Here is a 25,901-nt window from a genome sequence, read left to right as displayed (position 1 = left end):
TTCATTAGTTCAAAAATGGTTTGCCTACTGCACGCCCGATTCTAGGGGAATATAAGTCAATAAAAGTAGAACTTACATTCTGTCCACTGTTGTTATTTGCCTCAATCACTATGTTCTTTTGTTTCTTTGTGGTTGTTTCAGAAAGCTTAAATAAGAAGAGATAAATGTGTTGTCAATCCACCATATTTACTCAGAAGTCCCATGGCCAGGCTATGGGTTTGCCTTTCTGTCTTGGCTACAGAAATATAGAAATATCTCTGAGAGTGCTTGAGGGTCACATGACTAAACATGTCAGCCTAACATCCCCAGACTGATGGACTAAAAGAAGACCTAATGGAACTGTAAAAGTTATAATTCTGACCTACAAAAACCCTTTCCAGTAAAGGTAGAATGCAATGCTCTCCTCCTGCTCTTTATTTAAAAGAAAATTTCCCAACTTTACCAAGGATTTTCTCCTATTGATTTGATGTTTGAAGAGCTGCTCAAAACTTCCCTCTCCTTTGTGAAGGGGTAACCCTGTTGCCTACAGAGTAAAGTCCAAACTCTTCGCAATGGTATCCTAAGTCCGCCATAACTTGACTGCAAACAGCATTTGCGCCAATCTCCCTGGAGCATCCCTCCAAACATCGACAGTCACACCCCACTGCTCCTACTACGCCAAACACGGTATTACCTCTATGGCTGCTCATGCTGTTTCATCAGCCTGAAATACACTCCACTCCCTTATCCTCTAAAACCCCACTTAGCAGCCCAATGTTGCTTCTTCTCTGCACCCTTCCTTCATCCTCGGTCAGAACCAATGCTTCATTCCCACCCAGGACTGTAACATATTGTCACACCTCTGTTTAGAATGTTTTTATCTTGACTTGGCTTGTTGTTGACTGCCAACATCTATTTCTAATTTTTTTTTGTTTGTTTGTTTGAAAGCTTCTTGAATGAACGTAGGAATTTAATTAGGGAGGCGCTAAATAAATGTTGGATTACATAAGTGTTTAAAAGAGACAAACTTAATTGTAGTGGAAAATGAGCCAAGCATGAGGTCCAAGTTGAGAAATATGGGGAGTTCATAGTAGAGAATTTCACTCCATCCAGGAAGCAATGACACCAAATTCTACAACAAAATGGTTGGGCTTCAATAATTTGACAAATGTCCTCCTCAGCCTTGTCTGCCTAGTGAAAACCCATCTATTCTCCTCTCCACTGAAGCATCAGCTCCCCTGGTGATAGCCCTAGTCAGAAATAGCTGTGCCTCTCTTACATTCCCAAAGCAGTCCGGACAGAATTCCATTTGAGAAACAATCACTCTGTGTTGTAATGACTTCTATCCCACAGGACTATGGCCTTTATTTATTTATTTATTTATTTATTATAAATTTATTGATTTCAGAGAGGAAGGGAGAGGAAGAGAGAGATAGAAACATCAATGATGAGAGAATCATTGATTGGCTGCCTCCTGCACAACCCACACTGGGGATTGAGCCCACAACTCAGGCATGTGCCCTTGACCGGAATTGAACCTGGAACCCTTCAGTCCGCAGGCCAACACTCTATCCACTGAGCCAAACCAGCTAGGGCTATTTATTTTTTTAGTAGCACCTCATATGCACAGAATTCAATTAAGCAGAATCCTTGATTCACCATTGAATTCTGCATGGGTCCTCCATTCCATTTTTATTATTATTTTTTTTTGGTAAACAATGTTCTGTGTGGCTGAGACTGTGCCAAGTTATGGAATCCAAAGCAAATAAAATATATTTCCTGTCCTCAAAGAACTTAAAGCTCATGTCTTTTCTTCTTTTATATCCACCACTTAGCTTAGTTCCTAGCACATGATAAGTGCTTTCTCTAACGAATCTATTTCTTCTTCCTGATTCTTAAGTGTTGGGAAGTCCCTAGAATTGAGTTTTTGGAATGCTTATTGTCTCCATCAACACACTTCTGAGATTCTCATCTAGACCCAAAGCCTTAAGTGACACTTTTAAATACGTAGTATCAGTCTCAATTCATATGCTGAACTTCAGACATATACATTCAACTTCCTCCATAAAATCTTTACCAGCATATGTCATAGGCATCTCCCACTTAACAGAGTTCCTGATCCACCTCCTGGCCTGCTTACTGCCAAACCTTGGAGTTCTTTTCTGTACATTGACGCAGTTTCTTAAGCTAAATTCCCTACACTCATCCTTGACTCCTCTCTTTTTCTAGCATCCCCATAGTGAATCCATTAGAAATATTACTGGTTTTACCTGATTGTGTATTTATTTGTTTGTTCATTGTGTCTCCCACTAGGAATAAATTCCATGAGCAAAGAAATTTTGTTCATTCCAGTATCCCCAGCACTTAGCATACAACAGTTGCTCAATAAATATCTGTTGCATCAAATTTAAACAAATACTTGTGAAAGAAAGAACAAATGAGTGCAGGATATCTCAAACTTGTCTTTAAATAAATAATAGAGAACATCAGTTGCTATGCTTTCTCCCAGGGTGAACCAAAAAAAGTTTCTTTTTGATAATATTTTAGAACCCAAAGATCAAACCCATATTACTTCTATAATAAGAAGAAAGTAAGACAAAAGCTATTTTTCAATTCTTCCATGTTACAAAGAAGTAAACTATGTCAGATGTATTCTGCCCAAAAGGATGGAAGAAGTCATATATGGATAAAACTTCTTTGATTGAATATTCGGATCAAATATTGGCTTCTGCTACAAAATAAAATACTACCTCAACAAACTCTGACTTTATTTTTTTCCAGGAAAAAGAGATGAGAGATTGGAAACCATCAGTCTACCTATATGTTTCTTGTTTCATGCAAGTGATAATAAAAGGCCGAAGAATATTAAAAGAGTTATATAGTGGAGCTAGAAAAATATTAGAGTCTTTCCTATGAGACTTAAACCAGAATTGGGTTATGTGTAGAGTGTAAAAGGTGAAATGATAACGTTAAAACTTGTGCATACCCAAGTGTACCAGATGGAAGACCCACTATAGTTCCTGGAATCTATCCAGGTTATCTTCACTCTTGATCTAAGGAAGTGTTTCTGTTAAATAAAGTTGGTCCCAGAAGCTGGACCAGGATAATGTTTTCATGACCCTTCAGTGTTTGTATGAATTTATTGTCCCCCTACCTCACTAGAGAAAAAAGCTTTCAGCCTCTTTGTAGCACTGGTAAGGTAATCTCCCAAAAGGAAGAGGAGAATCATAATTGCACATAAAGATAACATTGCCATTTTAAGTCTCTATATGGAATAGCATCTGAGACATTTACAGTCTTCCTCTGAGTGATTCAAGAAGCAGGTTTAGCAATAAATGTCAGCTCCTGTTACCTAGAGTGCCATACACAGATCCCATGATGAAGAGTTGAAAGGCAACACATTTCTGGAATGAAGTGAATTCTGCACACAGATGGGAGGTCCCAAAACCAAAGGAAAAATCTAGGAGTTCAACAGGTTCTTTGGGCCCTGCTTTATATTTCAGACCTTACCTTTAAATTAAAAATGAATACTGCTATCCGAACTCCTGGAGGCCACTAGGACTTGAACTAATCGAATTCTCATCTCCCAGAGAGACACATCTCTGGTGCCTGTGACTCTGTGTGTTAGTCCAGGTCCTCTGAGAAGCAGACACCAAGGTGAGATTAAACGTGGTGAAGGAATTTTGTAAGAAAGAAAATAGAAGTGAGCTCAGAGGCCTTGAAGAGTCATCAGACCACATGGCAAGTCTGAGCCTTCCTAAGGTAGGAGAGATAAAGGAATTGTCCGAGAACAACATGCAGCCTCAGGAAGGTTCAGTGAGGCCATCATGGAGTCATCAAGCCAAAATCAAGGCTTGGTCCCCACTTTAATATCCCTGCCAACCTCAGCCATTGGCTGGGAGCCACCTGAATGCAGTGAAGGAGCTCAGAGTCCAGCTGTTGGGATCCTTGGTCAATTATACTCCCTAGAGTTGAAGGTTTGCTAGGACATTCTCACAGTTGCTACATGAGAATTCCATGGTGCAGGGATAGCACCAATGCAGGGTAGTAAAGGGAGTATTTCCTAAGCGTATGACAAATATAAATCCTTTTTTCTGAGCAAAATACTAAAATCCCAAAGAACTAATTAATGAATGTTCAGAAGAAATTGTCTCCCAACTTCTAGTTCTAAAAGATCTATGCTCTCTCCGGGTCAACTCATCCAAGAGCACTAGGTATCACGGGTTAAGGACCATGAAAACTTCAATTACTAGGCACCATCCTGAGCTTTGGACCTGGGTCTCTGAGTTTAGTATCTGCAAATCCTTGAATGTGATGGCAAATGCATTTCCTGAGAGTTTGGGGGTCAATCTAACATTAAAAAGAATGAGATGCCACCGTATTTCTATAGGCTGCGAGACCTTGTGAGGTTCTGGCTATTGGAATTGTCCTGCCAATGAGAGCTAAACAGGATTCCTGATGCATTTGCTCTTGGGATAGGAGAAGTGACTGAATAGGAAGAAGAATCTCCAACAATCTAGAAAGGGTTTCTTCAGAATGGATTTCCCCAGATTAAGGTAGAGGGGAGGGAAGGAAGTGGCCTGCCTGTTCCACAAACAGCTGCTCTACTTGACTTCTGGGAGACGAGGAATAAGAAATCCGCACATTATTGTTTTATTGCAAGTGGGCATTTCTAGAAGAAAGGGGCTGGGGAGAGAATGCATTTCAGTGGAGCAGAGTACTTTTCCTTCTATTTCCTAAGACAAGTTCTAAGAGAAAAGGGAATTGAAAAGTTCCTCTAGGAAGGCTATCCATGTACCTGTGGAGGCTAGTTTGAAGCTGCAAGGGCTGACCAGTTTGAGGCCAGGAGAGACCTAATGAAACTGAGAAATCACAGGACTGAAAGGAGGCCAAGCTTGAGGTCTTGATTTCATTTCCCTAGACGGTTCCTCACCCACCCAGCTGGGAGGAAAAGCCAGGCAGGGAGCGGGAGCTGGAAATAGAGAGGAAACATCATAGCCTCTAGCAACCAATCCTGAGCTGGGGTTTCCTTGCTTCTCCTCCTCAGGTGCCTGGAACCCCATCACAGAGCTAGCCTTTCTGATGGCAATTTCCTAGATTGGTTCTGCCTGGGGCATCAAAGGGCTCCAGCCCTCAGAGCCAGGGGAGAACAGGAAAATAGTAAGCAAAGCAGAGAACCAACAATCTCTCAGATGACAGCAAAGAATAAAGAAGGCAAAGCGGTCCCCACTCACAGGGGAGAGGAGGGATGGAGATGGCGAATACATCACCTGCTACTGCTGAAAGGTTTACAAAAATCCGGTTATATTTTTTAATCATCTTGCATTTTATACCTTTAAAGTACAAATATGGATCTCAAACACATCAAGGGAACAAATTAACTTAGAAAAATGGTAATGCTTTCCAGGGTTGCACCTGCCATGAAATTGCTCCAAGTTTGCATTTTCCCCAGGTCTCCCGTGTGTCATTAGCCCAGATTGATTGCCCTCCTCCCCTGCACTGCTCCCCCATTAGAGGGTTATTGTATGGAAATGAATGGAAGGTTGGGAACATTTTTTTTGCAGCTGCAGTAGTTGGAGTCACTTTTGATTAAGAGATAGAAACCCAGCAGACTGGGGAGATCTCTGATTTTTAACTGCCTCCTTTATTATCACTCGAGTAGAGCTTAGCACGCACAGCCTCTCAGTGGGCGGATGTTCTACAGCCTTTTGGATGTTGCTGTTTACACTGGCTCATCTTGGTGTTTTTCAAATGTTTCCCCACTCGATCTCCCCATTAGTACTCCAATTGGATGTGAAACTTAAAGCCAGTCTATTCATTCCTTATTTTCTGTTTTCCTGCCTATGATCCCCTCTCCACACCCTTACACCTTCACTGCTTTTTAGAGATGCAAGAAGAACATGGAACTAGTCCCTATCCTCCACCCTTCTACCCTACTTTTCTCCTGAGAGCAACTATTGAAGGGGCCTAAACCAGCAATCTGAGCGGCCATGGCCCCAGGGGATTTCAAGGTGCAAATGAAGCCTTGGACAGGCTGCTCAAAGAGCTGACAAGTGAGGGCTGACAGTTTCCTCCCCTCCACTTCTGTCAGGAGCTTTCAAATGTCCCAGAAAAACCAGGGCTCTTGCAGATTAGGAGTTGATCTGCTTGTCATGCCGGGTCAATGTCAGACCACAGCAATTGAGGGCAACAAGACACGATGGAACAGAAACGTAAAAGACGGTTTAGGTGCAAATTGCCTGCAGAGGGTTGAAGGAGGGGACGGTGGGGCACAGAACTGGGTGACCTTCTCTAGGTCTTTTCCATCTATAAATTCTAAACCTCTGCATCTGTGCCCCACTTTCTACTTTCATTCAAGCTTTCAGCTTTCATTCATTTCTCTTCCAGTTAAGTATTTACTGAGTGCCCTTCTGCTAGGTCTTGTGCTAGGTGCTAAAGCTAGGGTGGGGGTGGGGGGGGGAGTGAATGAGAATAGTCTTCTAGTTCAGTGGAGAAGACAGATGTGTAAACCAAAAATTACAATATAATGTGTTTAGTGTCGGTATAAGTGTTCTAGCAGAAATCCATCAAAAATGCTTTGGGGAAACAATGAAATCTGCCTGAATAGGAAAGGGTGGGCCAGGGTGGGTGGTGGGGACCAGAGGAGACGTATTCAAGAGAGGTAATATTGGAAGTGGTTCTGCGGAATCCACCTGCCAGAGAAAAGGTAGAGGAGATGGTATTCTGGGTAGAGGGACCGGCATGAGCAAAGGTATGAAGAAGAGCACATGTGCAGAGAAGCAGGTGGATTCTCGTGGCTGGAGCAGAACCTGCAGGGAGAAAGGTGATAGGAGACAAGGCTGGACCAGGAAGTTGGGACTGGATTGTAAGTAAGGTAATAGACATGCAAAGGAATTAGGACTGTATCAGTGACAGAAACCGAGACTCTCTGGAGGTTTTTAAGCACAGGCATTTCATTATTATGCTGTTTTACAAGGTAGACTGACAGCTGTGTGGAGGAGACACTGATGTAGGGACACCTCAGAGGATGAGGCCATTTGGCAGGGGGGGGGGGAGGGGGATGAAATGAAAGGGATGGGGGTTTGAGGGAGGACTGCAATTGTTTGTGGGAGAGCCAGTGAAGCCACTAATTCATCCACCCAACCAAAGGCCCTGGCTAGGGCTTCCACCTGTCAGAAAATCATCCCAAGACCCTCTCAAAGCTCAGATGCCGAGGACATGTTTAGATAAAAAGTTAACTTTAAAAAAACTGTCATCTAGTAGTTTAAGAGATTCCCTGACATGTTGAATAACATCTCTTGCCTCCAGCAAGTGAGGTTGGGGTCAGCCTAAAATAGATATTTGCCAATGGTCACGACTGGACTGCTGGCCCCAGGCTTGATTGATGCTTCGAGGACAGCCTCTGAGTAGCCTGCACCATTGACCTCATGACTCTTCTCCTTAATCCTGGGAGAAATTAGCTCCTGCCTTTGAAAAGTGGCATCTGCCTGTAGCTATGTCCCTCTGCTAAACAAGAGCAGGCCTGGCCTGTCTTCTCAGGGTTTAGTTGCAGAGAGGTGGCTCTGTGTGGATGCTGAGATGATCCCTGCATTCCCCAGACCTGTTCCACCCCCTCCAGGCGCCCACCCACTTCACTCCTTTATCATCATGTCCAGGTCTAAGGCTCCCACCTTTCACAGTCCCAAACCTGGGGCTAAGCGGCTATTGTTGAGAGCACTGGCTATTATCAGGAAGAGGCAATAGCCAATTGGCCATCACTATCTGAAATTCCTCCTGCTTAAATCAGCCTGGGGATTAACGCTGACAGCTCCAAAATGAAATACTAGAAGCCAATCTCTCCCCCTCCCTCTCCCCGCTGCCCCCCCATGGGCAGCCACCTTCCACCTGGCACGGTAATCCTCAAAGCTCATTTGGAAATCCTGCTCATCTTGGTCCCTTTAATAGCCTTAAAGGGGACAAGCCGATTCCCCAGGGCTGGTAATTTATGGTCCAGATAGCATCCTCTTGGAAGAAAATGAGGGAGGGTCCATCTAGGGCTGCCTCTCACTGAGAGCTTTGTCTGCCATTCCTGACTCTCTTTTCTCTTTTTCTTCCCATCAATCCCTCCCACAAACAGTGAAATACAAAGACTGTGAACGTCTTAGGAATGTCTAGCCAGTTATAGGTATTGTTATAAGAAGAAAATCGTGATTATTTCCATTTCTGAAGTGCCCGGGGTGCTGAGACTGTTTTCAGTTGCTCTAAAAGAAAGAGCAACTTTGAGAGATAGGGGCAATGCCAAGTCCTGATACTTCAATGCTGGAGAAGCTAGTTCCCATGGAAAAAGCACTATAATTACATCAGTTTAATGAAGTGCTTCACAATTAAAGACCCCATCCCTATGCTCACTTTGAATACTTTACTTCTACAATATCCTAGCTTACTAAAAGCAACTTGGATTCGGGGTCATCTGACTTGAGGATTCTAAGATTAGAAAGGATAATCTCAAGGATGTTTTCAACACAATATGTCATTAACATGGCTCACCTTTTTGGCTCAGTGTCCCCTCTGAGTATAATTCTGAAGGAAAGAACTCAGCCATGTGTTCCGGGAGCCTTCCATTAATTACCAAAAACAGCTGATCTAAATAGCAAGTGAAGACAGTCTGTTTGAAAATGCACAGTGACACCCATCATAGGGACACAGAGAGACCAGGACATGAGCATGGCTTGGTAGACTGCCAAGCTGACAAGGGAGAGTCGCAGAGAGGATTCCACATCAGTAAAGCCCAAGGCACAAAGGTGCCAAATCCTACCTAATAAAAGAGTAATATGCAAATTGACCCCAACTCCGCTACACCCACAAGCCACGCCCACAAGCCACACCCATCAGCCAATCAGGAGCAGATATACAAATAAACCCAACCAAGATGGCTACAGCCACAGAGAGCAAGGTTTCCCAGGCAACGGAGGAAACCAAGCTTTCTGCCTGCCCTTGCAGGGCTAAGCCTCCACTTAAGCTACAAAGTTTCAATTATAGAAGGTAAATAAATCCAAACAGAAATGGTGGCAGCCACGGAGCTGGAGAAAGCAGGCCAGGGCTGCCCCCAGCAATGGAGGAAGCCAAGCTTTCCACCTGCCCTGGCTGGCCTAGGCCTCCACTCCAGGCTACAAAGTTTCAATTATAGAAGGTGAATTAACCCCAACAGAAATGGCTGCTAGCCACAGAGCGAGCAGGAGGCTTGGCTCCGCTCCAGGCTACAAAGTTTCAATTGTAGAAAGTAAATAAATTCCAGATACCAGGGCCTCCGCTTGGGTCACCAGGGGGCGTGGCTGGCCTGCAAACCACCACAGGCCCCTTGCTCAGGCTGCCCCACGCCTCAGGAACCCCCATCCTAATCCGGGAGACCCTTCAGGGCAAACCAGCTGGCCCCCACCCCTGCACCAGGCCTCTATCCTATCTAATAAAAGAGTAATATGCAGATTGACCATCACTCCAACACAATATGGCTGACCCCATGTGGTCAAAGATCCTGACCCCATGTAGACACAAGATGGCCAACACAAGATGGCCAGCAGGGGAGGGCAGTTGGGAGGCACCAGGCCTGCAAGGGAGGGCAGTTGGATGTGATCAACCTTGCAGGGGAGGGCAGTTAGGGATGACCAGGCTGGCAGAGGAGGGAATTTGGGGGCAAACAGGCTGGCAGGGGAGCAGTTAGGCATCAATCAGGCTGGCAGTGGAGTGGTTAGGGTGTGATCAGGCTGGCAGACAGAAGCAGTTAGGGGCAATCAGGAAAGCAGGCAGGTGAGCAGTTGGGAGCCAGCAGTCCTGGATTATGAGAGGGATGTCCGACTGCCCGTTTAGGCCCGATCCTGGTGGATCCCAGATTGGAGAGGGTACAGGCTGGGCTGAGGGACACCCCCCCCTCTGTGCATGAATTTCGTGCACTGGGCCTCTAGACTAACCAATAAGAATGCAAAGCATTTGCTATTCTTCTAAGATCAAGTAACACTGGAGAGCAGTCTATTCCCACTAGGCATCCACATTCTTCCAGACTCAGACATAGAGACATTATATATCAAGCAGTCTCATCTGAGCAAGAAGACTCCTTTAAGAGCCCCAAGATCTACCTTTCAGGACTCCTTAAAGGTAGGTAAGTATAGACTTGTTTGAAAATCTTAGGGGGGAGGGGGCGGGGGCAGGAACAGAACTATAGCCTCTCCCTTTCAAAAATCTCACATATACAGAATCTCTGCTTATATTTTCAAGAGGCTCGTAAGATCCCTGAAGCCTTATGCCATCTTACCTAATAAAATGGTAATATGTAAATTACCATCACTCCACTACGCCCACGACTGGGCCAGCGGGAGGTGCAAGGGGCGGGACTCAGGGTGGCCAGGGTAGCCAATTGGGCCAGCGTCTGCGCCATGGCTGTGCTGCGGAACAGAAGGGGCCTCTGGGGCAGTGAGCTCACATCCCGCCACGGACCATCAAAAGCAGGGGAGCTGGGTGCCTGTCTGCTCCGGCACCAGGCCTTTCAGAAGCCTCCACCGAGCTGGAGGCTTCTGAAAGGCCTGATGCACCAGCGGACAGGCACCCAGCTCCCCCGCGATCGAAAGCGAAAGCGTGTAGGGGACCATGCACTGGGCCTCTAGTGTAGTATAAGCCCCTAGTATAAGCTGTAGCTATAATGCCCATCAGAGAAATGCACCATTCATGCATTCATTCCTTGAAGTTATATTAAATGTTGACAAGATTCCTAGTCCTATGTTGGATGACATCAGAAAATATAAAGGGGAAAAGCCTCTATGAAGTGATAGGTATGAAAGTGTCAAGAGGAGGTGTTGGCCAGATCTAACCAGAAATTGCTGTGGGGGACTGGTGATGTCCCTTCGCCAGTGTTCCTTTTACTTAGGGATTCAGAGTAACAGTTATTTACTAACCACCATAGAAGTATTTTGATTTTTCAACATCTGGAACAGACCAGCTGATAATCAACTCTGGACAAAGTTAACTAAGCATGCAGAACACTACTTGATTAAATGTCGCTTGAGAATTTAAAAGAGCTGAAGTCATGGAAACAGAGTAGAAAGTTGATTACCAGGGGCTAGGGATGGGGGAACTGGAGAGATGTGGGTCAAAGGGTACAAATTTATAGTTAGAAAACAAATAGATTCTGGAGTGCTAGTGCACAGCTTTGTGATTCTAGTTAACAATACTGCATTCTATACTTCCAAGATACCAAGAGACTAGATCTTAAATGTTTTCACCACACACACAGAAATGATGTGACATAATGGAGGGGCTAGCCACCTCCACAGTGATAAGCATATTACAATAAATAAGTGTATGTAATTATCATGTTGTACACCATAAACTTACACAATGGTATATGTCAACTATATCTCAATTTAAAAAAGAAATAGCACAAAGGATTTCTTAAGGGGGTAATAAAACTCTTTTGTATCCTGTTTATGGTAGTAGTTTAATACAAATCTATGCATATGTTAAAATGCATGAAACTCTATGCTAAAAGAAGAAAAGTCAATTTTACTGTATGGCCATTGAAAAAATAAAACAAAATCACTCCCCCCAAAAATGTCACTTGAGAGACACAGTCAATATATACTATAGCATCTCTTCAGGAAGTGTCAATACATGCTATGGGGTCCCCGCTGGCTGCAGAAGAAGACTGAATGCAGGATGTATAGTGAAAAGAAACTCACATCTCACTAGAAATCAAAGATCTGGATTCTGTCCTGATGAGCCCCTTACCTAGCCCTGCAACCTTAGACATCCCTGTTCAGATGTGAGAAGGTACATGAGGACTATGACCATGAGGACCAGGAGTTCCAGGCTCAGAAGTATGAACTTCAAAGCCATGCTGTGGAGGAGGGCAATGCCACCCAAGTGTATGGGACAAGAATGACAGAGAGAAGGAAGGCTTCAAATTCCTCATAACATATTTCCTGAGCAGGTGTTTGGCTAGAGATCTGTCATTATTGTCATGTGGCCAACAAGAAAATGTCAATAGCAACATTTAATAGCTTTTGGTAGGAATAATGGAAGAAATCTACACAGAAGGAGAAGTAGTAGTAGTTTGAGTCCTATCCAAGCGACTGCCACCTGCCATTATGCAGAAAAGGAAAACAATGAAGGAAAAATAACAAGACATCATGGAATACAAATCGAAGAGATGGCGATCCATGGGCTTGTATGCAGCCTGGGAAATGAGCACAGAGCAGGAAGGAAAACGCATGGCCACATTTCCACAAAGCAACAGCTGCCACAGGTCAGAAGACTGCTGGGAAGATGATAACCACTCATTTTAGTACTGGATCCAAACAGTACGTGGCAGAGCATACTTAATGCCTTGGCACTTGCCTTCTCTCGATAGCCTGGAAGAAATACATGTGATGTAAATAGCACTGTGTGAATGACAAGGGAGGGACAGTGTTGCTCGGGTCTTCATGTTCCCATCTTTCTATAGCTTTGCTGCTGGTGGCCCCCTGATGGGAATGGTCCCTTCAAAGCAATCTTCCTTCCTGAAACCTGCCCCAAACGTGCATATTCAGCAACATCAACTTCTGAGCAGTTATAGCACCTAGAGTCCAAATTGTACATTCTGAATAGTCTCTTGTACAGTTCTTGAGTTTTGTCCCTGTGCTAGTTTGATTCCTCTACTAAACTCTAAGGTCCACAGTGGCACTGGAGGTGATTTTTGTTGTTGTTGATGCTTGTTGTTCTTGTTTTTGACAACACTTCTTTGTTTTCTGCTGGGCACATAAATAGGAGGTATTTAATTGAGAGTCATTCCAATTCATTTAAGTGGAATCATTCATTCAACAAGCATATGTTGAATGCACCTGATGTTCCAGGTGCTGGGTCAAGGTTGAGTGTAGACAATCTAATACATAGTAGCTACTCAATAAATCTATGCGCTGATACTGACAAACACATGGTGCCAAGAAAGTATATGGGACTTCCTTATACAGATTTCCTTGACTAGGTGAGGCATCAGAAAGCAGTAGTTTGTAAAACAGCCTCCACAGGATGTGTTGCTCCACAGAATGTGTAACACCAGAAACCATCCCACTACCTGGAGAAGCAATCAGGATCACATCAAACCCATGTCAGCATCTACAAAACAAGGACAATATACTATGAAAAAAGAAACCATCAGACAATATTAGAAATTAAAGAATGATATGGTCTCAAAAAGTATAAAAATAAAAACCAAAAAGAGATGGAAAATATAAGAGACACAGGCTTTCAGTCCAAAAGCTCCAGCACTGACTAAGGGGAATTCCAGAAATTTAGAGCTGAGACACAGAGGAGTGGAAATTATCAAGTAAATAACAGACGATTTCCCAGAAATGAACAAACACATTAGCTTCAAAACTGAAGTGCAAACAAAATTCTAAACAGTTTAAGTGGGGGGGGGGAAAACATGCCAAAACAGACCTTTTTGGAATTTCAAAATACTAAGGCTAAAGAGAAATTAAAATTTTACCAAAAGGATTGGAGAGTGAAATAAAACAGGCCATTGATAAAATGACAAAAATCAGACTGGCATCAAACTTCTTATCAGCAACAACAAATGGAGCTCAAAGACAATAGAGCAATATTTAAATCACTCATTTTATGTTATTTTCACACCAAACCTATGAAATCGCTGCTGGGAGACACTTCTTCATGCCTCTGATGCTTCCTTCCACATGGAGTTGCCTCCATGTGGATCACACTCCTAAACTCTCCCCACCCTCTCTCAGGGAGATAGAGTGACTTCTTCTGACCTGTGCGTTTGGAAGAAGGAATTGGGCATGTGTAATCCCAGCATCTTCTTCTGCTTCCCTCTTCTTGGGAGCAAACTTCCACAGGAAGCATAACTGCTCTGCCTCTACTACTGCAAAGCCACCAGCTCTCATCCTCACGGGTAAGTCCCCTTAGTTCTATGGTTCAGTACTGGGAAGCATTGGGAAGCCAGCTTGTTTGCAGGTACGCTGTATTTCATCTCATGGAAGACACCATTAACTGGGAGGCACTGACTAGGAGTTACCTACTAGTACATCCTTCATTTACACTGTACCATTTTCCTCTTTGCCATAAAGGTATAGCAGTGATTCCAAGTCCCCTTAAAGTATCAGGTCACAAGTACCCTTCCTATAGAACTTCTCACAGCAGGACAGAAAATCTACCGATTTGCATATTGCTTTGAGGTTTTCCTCCAAGCTGCAGACATCCACTCCGCACACGTAAATGTTTGCATTTTACCTTTCAGATGGTATCAATGGAAGGTTTTCGGGCAACAACCGGGACTTATGTTCCTTCCTTAAATGATCCTTAATAGTTTACTGACAGAAACATCAAGAGGAGCAGTGACCTGCTTTTACCACCAAAAATAACCCAAGTTCATGTGGTATAGGCACCAACAACTATGTCATGACTGCCACCTGGCCAGCAGCATTTGTAAAAGCCGTTGATTGTGAAATGCACTGTAAACTCGGAGAGGTTAAACGTGAACAGAAAGTACATTTTAGAATCAATGAAATATAGCAGCCTGTTCTTTAGTACCATCTTAATTACTAATAAAGGGGACGTTCAGTTTCTCATCTACTTTATTTGTCATGTTTTCCCATTTGTTCAAATCTTGGGTAGGAAGGAGGGCTACCATTTATGGGGTCCCTTTGAACTCCCACAGTACTAAGTAGTGTTACGATTCCCATTTGTAAGTTAAAAAGCAGGTCTCAGCAAAATAAAATAACTCAGCTAAGGACTCACAACTCAGGGGCAGAATCAGAGTGAATCCCGGTCTACTGGGCTACAGCACTACCTACCAAGCATACCACCTCTGTAAACTTCCTGATGAAATGAGTATTAAACGGTGGAGAGGAATTGACTTGTGAGAAGGGCACACCATAAAAAAGAGGCTCAAAGATGTGAGAGAGCATGGCCCTCCCAGGAAACTCTCAGGGTTTCCTCAGGGCTGGAGGGCAGGAGGTGAGGAAAGGGGATATAAGAGTGAAGAGATAGCATTGCTCTTTGCAAGAATAATGCGCAATTTTGTGAAATAGTTTCTTTCTTATTTTCCAGCTTAAATATTGTTACCCCGGGGAAACCTTCCCTGCTCTTATAATCTGGATGAAGAGTCTCTGCTATGGTAACTTGGACTTCTACCTTAGAGCCTACCACACTTTACTATAAGTACTGATTTAACTATCTCCACCACTAACTATAATTAAGCTCTAGGAGAGGAAGATTGAGTCTATCGAGGTCATCGTTGTATTCCCAGAAGTCAGCATGGGGCCTGGCAAAGACTAGGTGCCCCCACACTGGTTGGCATATGGAGACACAACTCAATTAGTGGTACACAAACACAATGGGGAATCACTGGAGAAATTTAAAGACTGGACCAACATAATCAGCGTTCCATTTTAGAGAGCTGTCTCTGGCTGCAAGAACAAGAATGGACTGAGGGAACAGTGTGAAGACAGGGAGATAGTTAAGAGGCTGCCCCAGTGGTCCAGATGTGAGGTCCTATGGCCGGAAGGTGGTAAATGATGAGGTGTCATTAGCATTTAAGTAATACATAGTTAAATTCATTAGCATTTAAGTAATACATAGTTAAATACTTGTATGAAAGAGACCAAAGTAGAAACCTAGGAACACAAACTCACAAATTCAGGGGCAATTCAGGAGTCAGCAAGGGAGGCAAAAAAGAGAAATGTCCAGTGAAATATGAAGAAGGGAGAGTTTCATTTCAGAGACTACAGAACAGAATTTGGAGAAGGAAAAGGATGTAATTAACAAGATCAAACTCAGACAAGAGTTGAAGTACAATTTCCAGAGGAGTAGAAATAAGGGGTCACTTGTGACCTCGAGAGAGCAGTTTGCATCAGGAGACAGAGGCTCCTTGCAGTGAGCAGAGGTGGAGCTGGGACTGGGTACATGAGATCACATTAGAGGAAGTTAATTTCCTAGGAGCTTCAGTGCAAGGCAAGGGAGTCTTTAGGTGACAAGGAAGGAAATGTGCCATCCAGGGACAGTGGTGGTTGTTATTGCTCTTATGACTGAGTACAATTGAGTCTGTAAATAAAGGGGAGGTGAGAAGCCATCAGAGAGGGAGAGAGTGAAGATGTTGGGAAGAGGGATGCATATGTGCATTGTGGTCTCCGAGGAACAGCAGAGACTTAGTGTCAATCAAGGCTTTAAGTGCTGATCTCATGGGAATAAATGCAGATGGAATGTGCTCTACTGGAAGGAAGTCATGATGGATAGAAAGAGAGAAGGGAAATGAAAAAAAAAAGAGGAGAGGAGAATGAAGAGGAAGACAGAGGAGAGGGAAAGGAAGTGAACTTCACTTTTTGTCAATCAGGTAAATATTCCACAGGGAGGTGCAAATGAAGGGGTGGCAGAGGAACTAGAAGTAATTTCCCCTTATTGCTTCCTCCTGGGATGTGCAGAAGAAATCTCACCTCCCATCCCTGGAAATAGGAAGTAAATATCCTCAGGGTAGTTCCCCCAGCCCTCAACCTAGTTAAGGCCACTGGAGAAGGCCAACGGAGAAGTCTGGTGTTGGGTTACTTTTCCAAGACATGTCAGAGCTTGACAGCAGAGGGTAGAGGCTAGAGGCTATCGGGAGGAGGGTGCTGCTCCGTTCCTTTGAACAGGCTTGGAGAGAATATCTCCATTTTGAACGTGTGGGCTTGAGAGCAAACCCAGAGTGGCCTATCAAGATCCAAAGATCAGTTCTCATGGCCATCCATAGGCTATGCATAAGGCCTGATCATTGAATAATTTCACATCCCAAACACACAAAACGTCTGTGATTCCCGGCACATTTTTGCAAACCGTCTGATTTCACCTGGAACTGATTGCTGTCAGAAGGCACATTCTCCAGGTGGGGAGGTCCCCTTGGTTTCACCCTTGGCAGCCCTTCATGACATTCTCTGGCAGGTATCTGCATCCTTATGCTACGAACCTTCCCCCTCTAACCTCTTTCCTGAGCTACTGGAGCCCTTTCTAGCAGCAAATCATTCCTTGAGGCTGCATTTACATCTCTTTTTCTTGGGATTTGCTCCATGGGTATAATTGGTTGCATTCAGCTCTCCTCTGTCCATAACGCCATAGATCAGACGGGCAGAGATGGAGCCCCGGTGAACCAAAACAGGTTTATGGCTTCAGAAAGGCATTAAGATATGCATATTTTATTTTAACATCCTTTGGGCACAGGGGCAGCCAAGGCTTGTGTCTTTCTAAACACCCTCTCTGGTTTCACAGTCAATAGCCAAGTAATGCATTGTTGTGTCTAATAAAAACCAGAGGTCACTTATAGAGGCAAACAAGGCTGAAATCTTCCTTTCCCATGACCCACTTTGAGTGATGGATGAAGACTGTGCTTCTGTGGCAGAACGCAAACTCAATTAAAATAGTTCCTACACACTGCTGCTGGAATCACTTTTGAATGCTCCCATCCTATAAACATATCATATTAGAATATTAATGTGGAACCTGCTCACTTTATTGCCTCAGTTCCTTCACAGTTCATCGATTAACCAGATGCCAAGCATATATCCCCTTTACTGTGTGTGTGTGTGTGTGTGTGTGTGTGTGTTTTATCATGGAGGATGCATGATCACTCCTATCCAAAGTTCCTCGGTGAGGTTTTCCCTATCAATTGTTTCCTTATGGTTCACAGCATATGGACAGTTTATGCTCTCATCAATCCTCAATGGGCCATCCATGTCCTTGATAATAATAACAGCATTAATGGATGTGTTCCCATTTCCAAATCTGCCATTATCTTGAGCTAATTTAATTAAGCTGCATTACAGCATTGTATCCCTGCTTTCTATTGTCCACCATGCTCTCCCACACCCCAGAAGAATGTGTTCCTGAGCCAATGAGGCTCATTTTTCCTCTCTGAGGAACCCAGAGGGTCCTTAAGTAAGAGTTCAAGGGGAGTGGGATTGGTTAATGGGAAGGGGGTTACCAGGAAAGAACTAGGAAAAAGAATAATGATCACTCTTGTCAAGGGTTCCATGATCTAATAAAATGAGCATAGACAGATTCAAATAACAGCTCTTCCACCTACCAGTTTTTTTAACCTTGGAAAATTCTACTTCTTTTAGTTTTATGTCCTCATCTATAAAAGAGGCGCAAGAGTAGACTCCTTAGATGACTTGTTAGAAAAATCAACAAAATAACGTATGTTTCCCTAACGTGTGCTTGGTGCCCCATTAATATTAGCGCCTTCGATGTCTTCCTCTTTCTCAACTTGAGTTTCTGCAGTGGATGCTATTAATATATGTTGCAGGTATGTGCTGTTTCCAAAGGTGTGTTTCTAAATAAAGGGTGTAAATTAGGTTGGAGAAATGAGTCATTTAAATATAGTGGAAGGTATGGCTGTTTAAAATTCTCCTGTGCCGCATTCTTCTGTGAAGCAAAACTGCCTCCCTTCCCATAACAAGTCTGCATAAAGCAAGAGGTTGCTGTACAAGAGAATGTCTATGGCTGAGTGATAGCCTTCCTCTTCCATGTGGGCACTGAAATAACAATAATTATGTCACTGAATAACTGAGAGCTTACTGTGCATACTGTGCTAGTACTTTACAGATATGTCTCACATCCTCTGTGAAACAGATACCATATTATCACCTTCTTATAGGTGAGGAAATTAAGAACTAGAAAGGTCATACAGCATGTTCAAGGTCACATGGTGAGTGGCAAGCCCAGATTTAAAAATAGGCAGTCTGGCCCAGCCGGTGTGGCTCACTGGTTGAGCATCAACCCATGAACCAGGAGGTCCCAGTTCGATCCCCCATCAGGGCACATCCCCAGTAGGGAGCGTGCAGGAGGCAGCTCATCGATGATTCTCTCTCATTGTTGATGTTTCTAGCTCTCGCCCCCTCTCCCTCCCTTTCTGAAAATCAATAAAAACATATTTTAATCACAGGCAGTCTCTCCTGAATCACTTCAAGTGAGGAGCTCAATCTAATGGAAACCAAAAAAGGAATGCTTGAAAAGCCTGCTTCCCTAACCCAATACCTCTTCAGGACCCAAATCATACTCTCAATGTCTCCTTTAAAGCTGCAGTTGCCTCTGGGGCCGTGGCTGACTCTGCCACCTGGCTCCTTGTCCTGCCAGAGGCGCAAGCTGGACGGCATTCTGGATCTCCTTTAACTGTGCAGCTCCTTGGGCTCTTTCTAAAGACCCCACATCTCACTCTCTCCATCCGCACATGGACTTATGCTGGGCAGGACTTTAAGATCAAGAGAAGGAGGAGAAACATTGAGGGGTCTGGGGTGGAGCAGAGGGGAAAGGGTGTAAATGGCTCTAACCAATGTAACCGAGATTGAAGGAGAAGGTGGGACTTTGGTTACTGATGATCTACGCTGCGCCAAATATCACACTGGGTATTTTTAACAGGACTGAAAAAAGAGGTGCTTGGGCGCACAATTTATGAAGACGCTTACTTCCAGGATTGTGCAGGTGCCAACCCTAGTTTTATATTCTCATTTTACTTCACTATCATGGAAACCTTCGTAGCGCAGTGCGAACAGCTCAACATATTAGCATCCCATCTGAAAAGAGAGATAAGGACCCAACTCCAAAGCCTGGGCCCTACTGCAGACGTACTAAACCTGTATTTGGTAGTGCATGGGAGATGCCTGTCTTCTTTCTGAACTTTAGCCAGGCTTGGAAACCACTGCATGAGACACAGAGGGTCTGCTCTGCATAAAGAAGGAAAGGTTTTGTGCTCAGTGTGCCCTTCTCTGCTGTCAGAGGCCACTGCCTTTCTTCTGCTTACCCTCCATATCTCCCTTCTTTTCCACAAGTCATGCCCATCTCATATGTGTACATGCACAAGCATGCCCATAGCACGTGCGAGCATGTGCGCGTTTGCACACGCGCGCGCACACACACACACACACACACACCCCCGTAATGCCCATTTCTTTGCTTGCCCAGGTGCCTTCTGCAACGCTTCTCTCTGGCCCACTCTCCCCAGCTGTGCCCAGTGCAGCAGCTCTTCCTTGATCTCTTTCTCCGGCAACACTGACCTGACCAGCACCTGCTCTCTGCTAACTGGTGAACACCCTTCCAAATAACCGTAATAGCTCACATGTAAAGATATGGCCCTGTCTAGTACCATAGCTTAAAAAGGCATTTCCAACGTTATATCTCATTCAGCATTTCCAGCAGAACTAAACTGCTGTGTAGCGTTATCCACACAAAGGAGAGGACACATCATCACTGACCAAAGCTATGCAGCAAACTTGCTACTCTATCCCTAGGGAATGCGTTTCTATTTTATAAGAGTATCCAACCTCTTTCTTAAAGCAGACAAGCAATTGATAGTGGGTTTGTTTTAAGGAAAGCCTGGTGGAGTGTGGGAGTGTGGTAATTTGGCAGGAGAAAACCGTCAGCACTGCCCTGTATGAGAGGCAATGCAGTGTAGTGACTAAGAGCACCGTGTCTGGGCTTTCGAATGAGAAGGCTTGGGTTCAAGACCCAGTATAGGTGGCCGTGGCTCAGTTACTTAATCTCTCTGACTCCAGCTTCCTTAACTGAAAGTTGAATTATGAGTAAAGTTCACTTAAAGTGCCTAGCACAGCCCAGCCAGTGTGGCTCAGAGATTGAGCATCAGACCATGCACCAAGAAGCTGCCACTTCGATTCCCAGTCTGGGCACATGCCAAGGTTGTGGCGGGATCCCCAGCAGAGGGTGTGCAGGAGGGAGCCAGTCGATGTTTCTATCTCTCTCTCTCCCTCTCCCTTCCTGTATCTCTAAAATACCAAGTAAAAAACAAAATTAAATAAAAAATAAAGTGCCTAGCACACAGTAAGCTCACTCTTTTATCATTGTACTAGAGGCCTGGTGCACAAAATTCGTGCATGCAGTGGGCGGGGGTGTCCCTCAACCCGGCCTGCACCCTCTCCAATCTGGGACTTCCCTCTCACAATCTGGGACCACTGGCTCCTAACCACTTGCCTGCCTGCCTGCCTGATTGCCCCTAACCACTTCTGCCTGCCAGCCTGATCGCCCCCTAACTGCTCCCCTGCTGGCCCAATCACCCCCAACTGCCCTCCCCTTCAGGCTTGATCGCCCACAACTGCCCTCTCCTGCCACAACCCGCCTCCTCTGCTGGGACCCGCCTCCTCCTCGAGAGGCGGTGGAGATGCCAGGACTGGCCTCCTCCACACTGCACAGAGCTGCAGAATCCCGAGGCCTCACCACAATGAGCGGCCACCGGGCCCCACCTCCATTGTGCACATGGCCATCTTGTGATGATGTTGCATGGGAGGGCCACCTAGGCTTTTATTAGTATAGATTATATAGGCACTTCCTTCCCTTTTATGAAACTGGTGTTTAGAGACTGGTGTCAGAAAATGAAGGTGAATGTGTTTGTGTTGGTGGGGATGGGAGATAAGGAGGAGGAAGCAGGGAGCAAAGGGAAGAAGAGCAAAGAGCCCTGGCTCGCCCCCATGGCCTTCTTCTGGTTCCACGGGCCCAGCGAAGCCATTTCCCAGCCCCGCCAGAAGGAGCGGAAATTGAACTGTGATCTGGAGAGCTATCCGTTCTGACCATTAGTCAAACACTGGGAGCCAGTTAGACCTAATTGTCTTTGAAACATCCAAAGACCAAACATTTTTTTGGAGGTCAGGCTGCATGGCTGGAAAGGAGACAGAAATACCTGGGATGAAACTAAAGGCATAATAGGTTCATATAGTTGGTCTGAAAATTAGCTTTAGGGGTCTCCTTATGTTGGTTTCTTAATGATGTGAAAAGTAATAATGGTTTTGGCCATAATAAAGATGAATTACTTTTTTCCCCCTAAAAAATAATGAGACATTGGTAAACATTCCAGGTTTATCACTTAATTTATCCCCAGCTCACGTGGAGAGAGAGAGGGGAAGGGAGAGAGAGAGAGAGACCTCCCCCCATCTCACCCCAGCCCCCATTTTTAATATTCCAAGCTATTAGATTTCAATAACCCACTCTCCAGCAACGTGTGTCTCATTTCCCTGGACGGACCAAATAGGCAATAACAGCCTCTCGGTTAGAACACTAATGTTGTAATTTAGAACTTCTGTCAAAATGAAAGATCTTTGCTGGGATCCTCAGAGGGCCCACAGCAACACTTCAACCCAGGCCCGTATAATGAAGTTTTCATTATTAAATAAAGATATTTTAGGAACGTCATAAACCATAAATCCACTCTTCTCTATTGCCCTGGCACCTTATTGTGTTTATTTCTAGCGAAAGCCCATCCTTACTATTGCTCCTAACTCCTCCAAACTTGGCATTTCTTGCCTTTCAACCCCCTAATTTCACTGTGATGTACTGAAGTTGCTATGGTGATGACCTCAGAGCATCTTCTCCCTTTCGATCCAGAGGCTATAACAGAGGAAGGTGTGTGTGGAGGAGATGAGTCCCTGTTTCCTTTCCTTGGCTGTTCCTTCCTCCCCACCTTCTCCTGCCAACCAGCTGAGAGACTGATTCCAAGCAGCTTTATCTCACCTCAAGGAAATGCTAACAGGCGCCATCAGGTCTGGCTATTCTTAAAAACGATGGCACAGTTTTTAATGTGAATTTAGTGCTGGTTGGAAGCATTAGACTTCAAGTCCCAAGGAAATGACTCACCTGTTTATCCATTTGCCAAATGTTGGGGTGCATTTTCTCAAACCCCACCTACCTGAACCTGGCTCTGATACCAACTTCAAGAAAACAGCCTTGCCCTGGCCGGGTAGCTCAGTTGGTTAGTTAGAGCGTTGTCCCCTAGGTGGGTTTGATCCCCGGTCAGGGCACATATGGAAGTCAACCAATGAATGCATGAATGTGTGGCGCAGCAAATCGATGTTTCTTTCTCTTTCTCTCCTCCCTCTCTGTCCCCCCTCTCTCCCTCTCAGAAAGAGAGAAAGAAAGAAAGAAAGAAAGAAAGGAAGAAAGAAAGAAAGAAAGAAAGAAAGAAAGAAAGAAAGAGGGAGGGAGGGAGGGAGGGAGGGAGGGAGGGAGGGAGGGAGGGAGGGAGGGAGGGAGGGAGGGAACCCCCTTACTGGGGCTGCTCATGCCAACCTCAGGAACCTGCCTCTCTGCTAATTTTCTTTTCCTTTTTTTTAAACTCAGGTCTGCTGACTATCCTAACAGGAGGAAAGAAAGATTGATGGTCCTGCTCCCCAAGGCCAAGTGACACTGAGAAAGCTCAGAGGGCAAAGGGAACTCAGTGGACTCTGGGAATAAAGAATCCAGGACATCTGATTTGGGGAGTTTATTTAACCACCCGCTGGTGGAGCACAACAACCAAGCTAGCTGTCTTAAAAATATAGGGGGGACGTTCTAGTCTATTACAGTGAAGTGAATTGCACATAACCACACGCCTCGGTGTGAGGTAGGCCCATATCCAAAGGAGATAAAGAACTGCTTATAATAATGCACAATAGTACCTTCTTAGATGGGAGTATTAACACATAGACAGGGGATTCATTTGTAACTATATTTTTGCTTATACCCACAATCAAAACTGAAGCAAAAAGAAATACTAGATTAATCAAAGAAGCTTTTGTAGATGTATCCAAAGACAAAGATCACGACTTTATGGCTCCTAGCCTTCTCTCTGTGTAGCTTCTTCTATCACAGTGAGGTCTGAAGTTGAACAGATTTAGCTCTGAGATATAGCACAAAACAAATGTTTAAAAATCACTTTTTCATCTCCACTGCTCCGTGGGCTTTCAGGAACAGCTGGTCTCAGCAAAAACAAAACAAACAACAAAGAAAACACCACCCCTTTCTGAAAACATCTGAGAATCCAAATTATAAATTATACATATATTTTTTAAAGTCTATCTCAGAGCACTCATCAGTCTGGGATATTTGTTGAGGGAAAGGACACAACAAATCATAGAATCCTATCAGCCCTTGAATTAATTGAAAATAAATTTCCCCTCCCAGCACTAAACAAATGAGGAGTTTTTTGTGTGATAACATACCCGTCTGTAATAGGTTGCTAAGATTCCACTAATTAAAAAAAATCTCATTTGAAGATAGTTAATGGTTTCTGCATTTCTACAAAGCACTAGTCAGACTACATTTCCCTGAACTTCAGGGTCTGTGCTGATTACTACTCAATTAGTTTTGATTCAATTCACTGAAGAAAAATGTCCATTTCATTAGTGTGGAGAAATAACCATTGGACACAAAATATATTTCCCAGCATTGCTATGGCAACCGGGGTGACACAGCTGAGCTCAGAATGCTAATGCCTTTTTCTGGTCCTGTGTTTTTAAGTCAGCGTGCAGCCATTAAGCCTTGCTGGGTCTGGGTGGCCGGTGCCACATTGCTGCTGGGATTGGCAGGCAGAAGACACCGAGGGACTCCCAAGAAGGTTCCTTCCCTGCCACTCGCTTCCCCTGCCAGGTCCCTGAGGGCTGGGCATATCAGCAGCAGCATCGATTGCTGCTTTCTTTGTGAATCCCCAGAGCCCCCTCTCTATGTGACATACAAGAAAAAGTCTAGCTGGAAAGTGAAAATACAGCCCATCATTCCGATGTGTTTTCTCCGTGTTGCCTGTTTTGTAGATGTGTGTGACCGTCAAGCTGATGGACTGACTTTTGAGCTCTTCATTCATACATCCCAGCCAGCCCAGGTTGGCCCACATTGACAGTGAGGTGGGGAGCTGCAAGTTATCGGTGCAGTTGAGTCAACATGGCAGTCAATCTGGAAACTCTGTCCCCTTCAGGGGAAATTGGTTCTTCCCCACACTCCCCAGAACTGTGTAAGCAAAGGAGGGGAAAGCAGGTTCTAGATTACTGAGTTAAAACAGATGGATTTGTCTGTTTGGGATGGGGGCAAAAGCAACAATGATACTGGTCTTCAAAAATTACATACATGGCCATTATTTAAGTGTTAATTAGGGCAGATAACCAAATTAAGACACAACAAAAATTTCATTCGGCAGACTGAATTTTCCAGGTTAAATGGATAATTGCCTATATTTTTTTCTTAAGCGATGTCAGCATGATCTTAGAGAATCAATGAACAACTAACTAATGGCTGTGGACGATGTTCAAGGCTCCATGCCTCAGGATACAAAGTTTAAAGTCGGGAGATCATCCCCTCAAGGAATAGTTTAGTAGGAGCCAGCACATGAACTGCTAACGAAAGCTACTATTTACTGAGTACTGACCACATGCCTGGTAGTGTGCAAAGTGCTTTATAGGAATTATTTTATTTAATCCTCATGCTGGCACTCTGAGGAAAATGTGAGTCTCATTTTATAACCAAGTACACCAAGGCTCTAAAAGGTATCTGGGGATTCAATTAGTAACTTAATTACAGCAGATAATTAGTAGAACTGGACTTGAACACAAGTGTGACTCCATGATCACTTAGAATCACCAGGCACATCGCCTTTCATGTACACATGAAGAGACGAGTGGTAAATATTTGGTGCCCAGGAAGTGTTTCTGTAACTGGACAATCAATGGGTCGAGGCTGCCTGTCACTACTTGAGCCAATTCAGCAGAGGTAGGGTTAAATCATAAGTGAGCGTTTATTCCAATACTACCAGCAGTATGGGAGAGCAGCAGGTCATCCACAAAAATCTGCTCCGCCCCCCACCATAAGCCAGCTGCTTATATTGGGTAGAAGGACAAAGATTACATGGGGAAGTAGGCAAAAGGGATAAGAATGGGTATGTAAAACGGGTAGTTTACAGGCAATGCGGGCTAGGGGTATGCAAGGGCCTGCAGGTATGCAAAGGGCTGAGGGTTTTCAAAGGGCTGGTGCCTCTGGTTTCTGCAACAAGGTGGTTAATCTTTCCATGATAACAGGCATCTCCCCAATGTGGAGGATGGGCCGCATTTCCAGGCGAGCTCCCAGGTCCCCGTGCAACTCCCAGCCAGGTTAGAATGTGCTTTCTTTAAACAGAGCATGATGAATAT

The sequence above is a fragment of the Eptesicus fuscus genome, chromosome 22 (genome assembly GCF_027574615.1).
Source record: "Eptesicus fuscus isolate TK198812 chromosome 22, DD_ASM_mEF_20220401, whole genome shotgun sequence".
Classification (NCBI taxonomy): Eukaryota; Metazoa; Chordata; class Mammalia; order Chiroptera; family Vespertilionidae; genus Eptesicus; species Eptesicus fuscus.
This window is presented reverse-complemented; position numbering follows the sequence as displayed.